A 7,853-nucleotide genomic window follows, 5' to 3' on the forward strand; every position below is an offset into this window, starting at 1 on the left:
GGACGAGTGGGTTGTTCTCAAATAGGGGGTCTCGTCCCATAGTCAAGGGCCAAGGTCAGAGTCACACCTTTCGGAGTGGTGGGGGGGTGGGGTTGGTTGAGTCTCGGTACCAGCACTTGTTTGTCTCGTTAGACATCGAGGATGTGGAGGCATTGGCGGGGGGCATCCTGAGCAACAGAACATCCCTTTACGGCCACTCCGAGTGGCTTACTGACAAAACATTAGAGAAAGAAGTTGACTACAGTGTTGCGCATGACCAGCATATTAACAGGTTGGTGGCCAGGTGGACCCCGCCTGTCCTAGTGGACCGAGGACACGTACAGTATAGATGATAGATGACCACTAGAGTCCTGGGGTCCCAGAGGATGGCGAACATGGAGTTGATGGCGAGCAGCATGGCGGGGCTCTTACCCAGGCGCCATAGCCATGCCAACTGAGGCCCACCGCCACCACACTCCTCCTGGCACGGGGCCTGTCTCTGCCGCGCTCCCAGCCGGCGGAGGATCAGCAAGTTCAGAACCAGGAAGATGCTACACGGCAGGAAGTATATTATAGTCACGTGTGTCCATTTGAGGGCGGAGTCAAGGGAGGTGGGCGGTAACATGTCAGACCACCAGAAGAACGACACGCTCGACAACAGCGCCAGGAATAAGACGATGGCGATGATCCAGCGCACCGCAGCGCCGGGTAGCTAATCTGGCGGTGGAGGAGAGAGTGGCACTGCGCCACTTAGCAGTCCACGGTAAGAGGTACGGTGGCCCAGATGGAGGTATGGTTGCCAGTGAACTCTGCCACGCTGACCTAGTGCAGCAGGAGGGTGGGGACCTAGAAAATCAGTACAATACTTTATTGTCCATTCCTTAACCACTGGGCTGCCTACCTCCCAGTGGAACACGGCTGTTTCCAGCAGGAAGCCCACCAAGATGATGCAGTGCTGGGAGAGGATGTCAGAGCCGGTTAGAGCCAGCAGGTACATGTACAGAACTTTCTTACAGTCTGCCAGCTGGGATAGAGCCACCGGAGTCCGGATGTTAACTGAGAGAGAGAGAGAGAGGGGGGGGGTGAAGAGAGAGGCTGAGGGTAGAAAAAAACGAGGGGGAAGTGGGAGAGGGGAGAGAGAGAGAGAGAGAGAGAACATTTACTCAAACACCATTTGAAGTCCATAAAACTTGGCTTGTGGCTCTGTTACGGTAGATATTCTGTGGAGGGGGAGATATTTGTTCTCAGCAAGCAGACAGTCCTTCTAAGAGACCCATAACAGTGTGTGTGTTCAGTGTGAAATACAGGAGCTACATTGATGTGTATTTCCTTCAATATAAATAGCTCATTTATCCTCCAATGGATAATATCACTGTCACAGCCTTGTCAACAACAGGATATTCCCACTAAAGTCAATTGGAGCACATTGTGAGCACAGTCAGTCTCAGACCTCTCAATGCGCACTGGAGGAAATCAGTACACTGTGCTCTTGGTGTGTGTGTCTTGGTGTGGGTGTGTGTGTCTTGGTGTGGGTGTGTGTGTCTTGGTGTGGGTGTGTGTGTCTTGGTGTGGGTGTGTGTGTCTTGGTGTGGGTGTGTGTGTCTTGGTGTGTGTGTGTGTGTGTGTGTGTGTGTGTGTGTGTGTGTGTGTCTTGGGGTGGGTGTGTGTGTCTTGGTGTGGGTGTGTGTGTCTTGGGGTGGGTGTGTGTGTCTTGGGGTGGGTGTGTGTGTGTGTGTGTGTGTGTGTGTGTGTGTCTGTGTGTGTCCTTGGTTAATTCCAAAAGGTCATCTGGAGGATGCAGATGCAACGCAGCTCCTCCTCCACCCTCCCTCCAATCTGTAAATAGCCCACCCAACTACCTCATCCCCATATTATTACTTACCATCTTGCTATTTTGCACCCCAATATCTCTACTTGCACATCATCATCTGCACATCTATCACTCCAGTATTAATGCTAAATTGTAATTATTTCACCTCTATGGCCTAATTTTTGCCTTACCTCCCTACTCTTCTACATTTGCACACACTGTACATAGATTTTTCTATAGTGTTACTGACTGAACTTTTTTTATGCATCTCTGTGTTGTTGTTTTCGTCGCACTGCTTTGCTTTATCTTGGCCAGGTCGCAGTTGTAAATGAGAACTTGTTCTCAACTGGCCAACCTGGTTAAATAAATGTGAAATAAAAAATAAATAAAATATCCTGCCGGATCAATAGCAATCAACCATGACAACAATTATTTTATATATTATTTTATCTTTATTTAACTAGTTAGTTAAATTCTTATTTACAATGACAGCCTAGGAACAGTGGGTTAACTGCCTTGTTCTGGGGCAGAACGACAGATTTTTACCTTGTCAGCTCGGGGATTTGATCTTGCAACCTTCCGGTTACTAGTCCAACGCTCTAACCACTAGGCTACCTGCCGCCCCAATGCTAACATGATATTGGTGGACTGGTGGACTGGGGCGGTGTGTGTGTGTGTGTGTGTGTGTGTGTGTGTGTGTGTATATATATATATATATATACACACACACTGCTCAAAAAAATAAAGGGAACACTTAAACAACACAATGTAACTCCAAGTCAATCACACTTCTGTGAAATCAAACTGTCCACTTAGGAAGCAACACTGATTGACAATAAATTTCACATGCTGTTGTGCAAATGGAATAGACAACAGGTGGAAATTATAGGCAATTAGCAAGACACCCCCAATAAAGGAGTGGTTCTGCAGGTGGGGACCACAGACCACTTCTCAGTTCCTATGCTTCCTGGCTGATGTTTTGGTCACTTTTGAATGCTGGCGGTGCTTTCACTCTAGTGGTAGCATGAGACGGAGTCTACAACCCACACAAGTGGCTCAGGTAGTGCAGCTCATCCAGGATGGCACATCAATGCGAGCTGTGGCAAGAAGGTTTGCTGTGTCTGTCAGCGTAGTGTCCAGAGCATGGAGGCGCTACCAGGAGACAGGCCAGTACATCAGGAGACGTGGAGGAGGCCGTAAGAGGGCAACAACCCAGCAGCAGGACCGCTACCTCCGCCTTTGTGCAAGGAGGAGCAGGAGGAGCACTGCCAGAGCCCTGCAAAATGACCTCCAGCAGGCCACAAATGTGCATGTGTCTGCTCAAACGGTCAGAAACAGACTCCATGAGGGTGGTATGAGGGCCCGGCGTCCACAGGTGGGGGTTGTGCTTACAGCCCAACACTGTGCAGGACGTTTTGCATTTGCCAGAGAACACCAAGATTGGCAAATTCGCCACTGGCGCCCTGTGCTCTTCACAGATGAAAGCAGGTTCACACTGAGCACGTGACAGACGTGACAGAGTCTGGAGACGCCGTGGAGAACGTTCTGCTGCCTGCAGCATCCTCCAGCATGACCGGTTTGGCGGTGGGTCAGTCATGGTGTGGGGTGGCATTTCTTTGGGGGGCCGCACAGCCCTCCATGTGCTCGCCAGAGGTTTGCCTGACTGCCATTAGGTACCGAGATGAGATCCTCAGACCCCTTGTGAGACCATATGCTGGTGCGGTTGGCCCTGGGTTTCTCCTAATGCAAGACAATGCTAGACCTCATGTGGCTGGAGTGTGTCAGCAGTTCCTGCAAGAGGAAGGCATTGATGCCATGGACTGGCCCGCCCGTTCCCCAGACCTGAATCCAATTGAGCACATCTGGGACATCATGTCTCGCTCCATCCACCAACGCCATGTTGCACCACAGACTGTCCAGGAGTTGGCGGATGCTTTAGTCCAGGTCTGGGAGGAGATCCCTCAGGAGACCATCCGCCACCTCATCAGGAGCATGCCCAGGCGTTGTAGGGAGGTCATACAGGCACGTGGAGGCCACACACACTACTGAGCCTCATTTTGACTTATTTTAAGGACATTACATCAAAGTTGGATCAGCCTGTAGTGTGGTTTTCCACTTTAATTTTGAGTGTGACTCCAAATCCAGACCTCCATGGGTTGATAAATTGGATTTCCATTGATTATTTTTGTGTGATTTTGTTGTCAGCACATTCAACTATGTAAAGAAAAAAGTATTTAATAAGATTATTTCATTCATTCAGATCTAGGATGTGTTATTTTAGTGTTCCCTTTATTTTTTTGAGCAGTATATATATATATATATATATATATATACACACACATATATACAGTATATAGGGTGCTGGGATGTATTGACATTATTGACAGTATATTAATAGAATATGTAGTATATCTGTAGAATATTATATGTACAGTAATAGATAGGATAGGCCTTGACTAGAATATAGTATATACATATAAAATGAGTAAAACAGTATGTAAACATTATTAATGTGATCAGTATTCCATGACTATGTACATAGGGCAGCAGCCTATAAGGTGCAGGGTTGAGTAACTGGGTGGAGGCCGGCTAGTGACTAAAGTTCAGGGCAGGGTACTGGGCGGAGGTCGGCTAGTGGTGACTATTTAACAGTCTGTGTGTGTGTGTGTGTGTGTGTGTGTGTGTGTGTGTGTGTGTGTGTGTGTGTGTGTGTGTGTGTGCGCTCCACACAGAGGAGGGCGTTGCAGTAGATGACAGGGGAAATCTAGACCTCTGCAGCGCTTCACCTCCTGGTTTCAGGCCCTGCTCTGAAGGGTTGGTCTCTGTGATATTGGGCCAGTCAAACAAGACCTTGGTGCTTCTCCTGAAAGGGAGCTAACTATTTTGAGAGAGGAGGACCATGGTCAGAATACTGCAAAAATATATCTGATTTGACTGAAACGTCACTAGTTTTATCAGTTAGTCAGTGAACTGTATAGTAAGGAGAGACTGTTTAGCCATTGTATAGTTTCTTAATTTAAGCTAGCACCTCTACTGCAGTTTGAGCACAAATCCATTTTTCATTCTGTCACTTACAATTTTAAAGATAGAATGATCAAACTATTAAAAAGTGTAAATTAAACTGTATGCTAGGAACTGTCAAACTGCTGCTATGGAATGAAAGTCCTGCTACATTACTACCTTACATTGAACCACAGCCAGATGGCTGCTACATTACCACTCCACATTGAACCACAGCCAGATGGCTGCTACATTACTACTCCACATTGAACCACAGCCAGGTGGCTGCTACATTACTACTCCACATTGAACCACAGCCAGGTGGCTGCTACATTACCACTCCACATTGAACCACAGCCAGGTGGCTGCTACATTACCACTCCACATTGAACCACAGCCAGGTGGCTGCTACATTACCACTCCACATTGACCCACAGCCAGGTGGCTGCTACATTACCACTCCACATTGACCCACAGCCAGGTGGCTGCTACATTACTACTCCACATTGAACCACAGCCAGGTGGCTGCTACATTACTACTCCACATTGAACCACAGCCAGATGACAGCTATATTACAGGTGTTGTTCTGCTGTTGTCATTTGTTGGCAAGTACATTTTTGTTGCATGAGAAATATAAGAATAGTCTCTCTCTCTCTCATATATATATATATATATATATATATATATGAGTTATACACTACACAGTTTATTAGGACACCCATCTAGTACCAGATCGGACTCCCCTGTAGCCAAGAAGGGATGCACCTGGTCAGCAACAATGTTCAACGTTGCTCAATTGGTATCAAGAGACCTAACGTGTGCCAGAAAAACATTCCTCACACCATTACACCATCACCACCAGCCTGTACAGCCATTACACCATCACCATCAGCCTGTACCGTTAACACCAGGCAGGATGGGGAATTGGACTCATGCTGCTTACGTCCAAATCCTGACTCTGCAATCAGCATGACGCTACAGGAACCAGGATTTGTCGGACCAGGCGATGTTTTTCCACACCTCAGTTGTCCAGTGTTGGGGGTCATGTGCCCACTGGAGCTGCTTCTCCTTGTTTTTAGCTGATAGGAGTGGAACCCAGTGTGGTCGTCTGCTGCAATAGCCTGACGAGTTGTGCATTCTGAGATGTCGCTCTGCACACCACTGTTGTACTGCGCTGTTATTGGCCCGTTTGTGGCCTGCTAGCCCTTCTCCTTTGACCTCTCTTATCAATGAGCTTTTTTCGCCCACAGGACTGCCGCTGTCTAGATGGTTTTTGTTTGTCGCACCATTCTCAGTAAACCCTGGACACTGCCGTGCATAAAAATCCCAGGAGGCCGGCCGTTTCTGAGATACTGGAACGCTCACACCACGCTCAAAGTTGCTTCTGTCACTCGTTTTGTCGATTCTAACGTTCAATGGAACATTAACTGAATGCCTCGATGCCTGTCTGCCTGCTTTATATATCAAGCCACGACCACGTGACTCACTGCCTGTAGGAGCGAACTGTTTTCGTGAACGGGGTGGTGTACCTAATAAACTGGCTACTGAGTCTATTTCAGTACAGTATGTCATCAGTGGTTTTGCAGATCAGAGATGCTTACTTAGCCATTTCAATGAAGGAAAAAAAGACTAATCAAATGTTATTGGTTGCATTCACATATTTAGCAGATGTATGTATGCGTGTGTACGTATGTGTGTGTGTGTATATATATATATATATATATATATATATATATGTTTGTGTGTATATATGTGTGTATATATGTTTGTGTGTATTAACTCAGCAAAAAAAGAAACGTCTCTTATTCAGGACCCTGTCTTTCAAAGATAATTCGTAAAAATCCAAATAACTTCACAGATCTTTATTGTAAAGGGTTTAAACACTGTTTCCCATGCTTGTTCAATGAGCTATAAACAATTAATGAACATGTACCTGTGGAACGGTCGTTAAGACACTAACAGCTTACAGACGGTAGGCAATTAAGGTCACAGTTATGAAAACTTAGGCCACTAATGAGGCCTTTCTACTGCCTCTGAAAAACACCAAAAGAAAGATGCCCAGGGTCCTTGCTCATCTGCATGAACGTGCCTTAGGCATGCTGCAAGGAGGCATGAGGACTGCAGATGTGGCCAGGGCAATAAATTGCAATGTCCGTACTGTGAGACGCCTAAGACAGCACTACAGGGAGACAGGACGGACAGCTGATCGTCCTCGCAGTGGCAGACCAGGTGTAACAACACCTGCACAGGATCGGTACATCCGAACATCACACCTGCAGGACAGGTACAGGATGGCAACAACAACTGCCCGAGTTACACCAGGAATGCACAATACCTCCATCAGTGCTCAAACTGTACGCAATAGGCTGAGAGAGGCTGGACTGAGGGCTTGTAGGCCTGTTGTAAGGTCCTCGCCAGACATCCCCGGCAACAAGTCCGCTATGGGCACAAACCCACCGTCGCTGGACCAGACAGGACTGGCAAAAAGTGCTCTTCACTGACGAGTCGCGATTTTGTCTCACCAGGGGTGATGGTCGGATTCACGTTTAACGTCAAAGGAATGAGCGTTACACCGAGGTCTGTACTCTGGAGCGAGATCGATTTGGAGGTGGAGGGTTCGTCATGGTCTGAGGCAGTGTGTCACAGCATCATCGGACTGAGCTTGTTGTCATTGCAGGCAATCTCAACGCTGTTCGTTACAGGGAAGACATCCTTCTCCCTCATGTGGTACCCTTCCTGCAGGCTCATGCTGACATGACCCTCCAGCATAACAATGCTACCAGCCATACTGCTCGTTCTGTGCGTGATTTCCTGCAAGACAGGAATGTCAGTGTTCTGCCATCGCCAGTGAAGACCCCGGATCTCAATCCCATTGAGCACGTCTGGGACCTGTTGGATCGGAGGGTGAGGGCTAGGGCCATTCCCACCAGAAATGTCCGGGAACTTGCAGGTGCCTTGTTGGAAGAGTGGGGTAACATCTCACAGCAAGAACGGGCAAATCTGGTGCAGTCCATGAGGAGGAGATGCACTGCAGTACTTAATGCAGCTGGTGGCCACATCAGA

At 47.7% G+C, this 7,853-nt stretch overlaps 1 pseudogene; it reads right to left on the minus strand.

The window, feature by feature from the left end:
* Window positions 1–61: 61 nt before the first annotated feature.
* LOC106589872 (probable G-protein coupled receptor 142) lies at window positions 62–5,016 on the minus strand (annotated as a pseudogene).
* Between the last annotated feature and the right edge of the window lie 2,837 nt (window positions 5,017–7,853).

This window comes from Salmo salar, chromosome ssa28, assembly GCF_905237065.1.
Source record: "Salmo salar chromosome ssa28, Ssal_v3.1, whole genome shotgun sequence".
NCBI classification, from domain to species: Eukaryota; Metazoa; Chordata; class Actinopteri; order Salmoniformes; family Salmonidae; genus Salmo; species Salmo salar.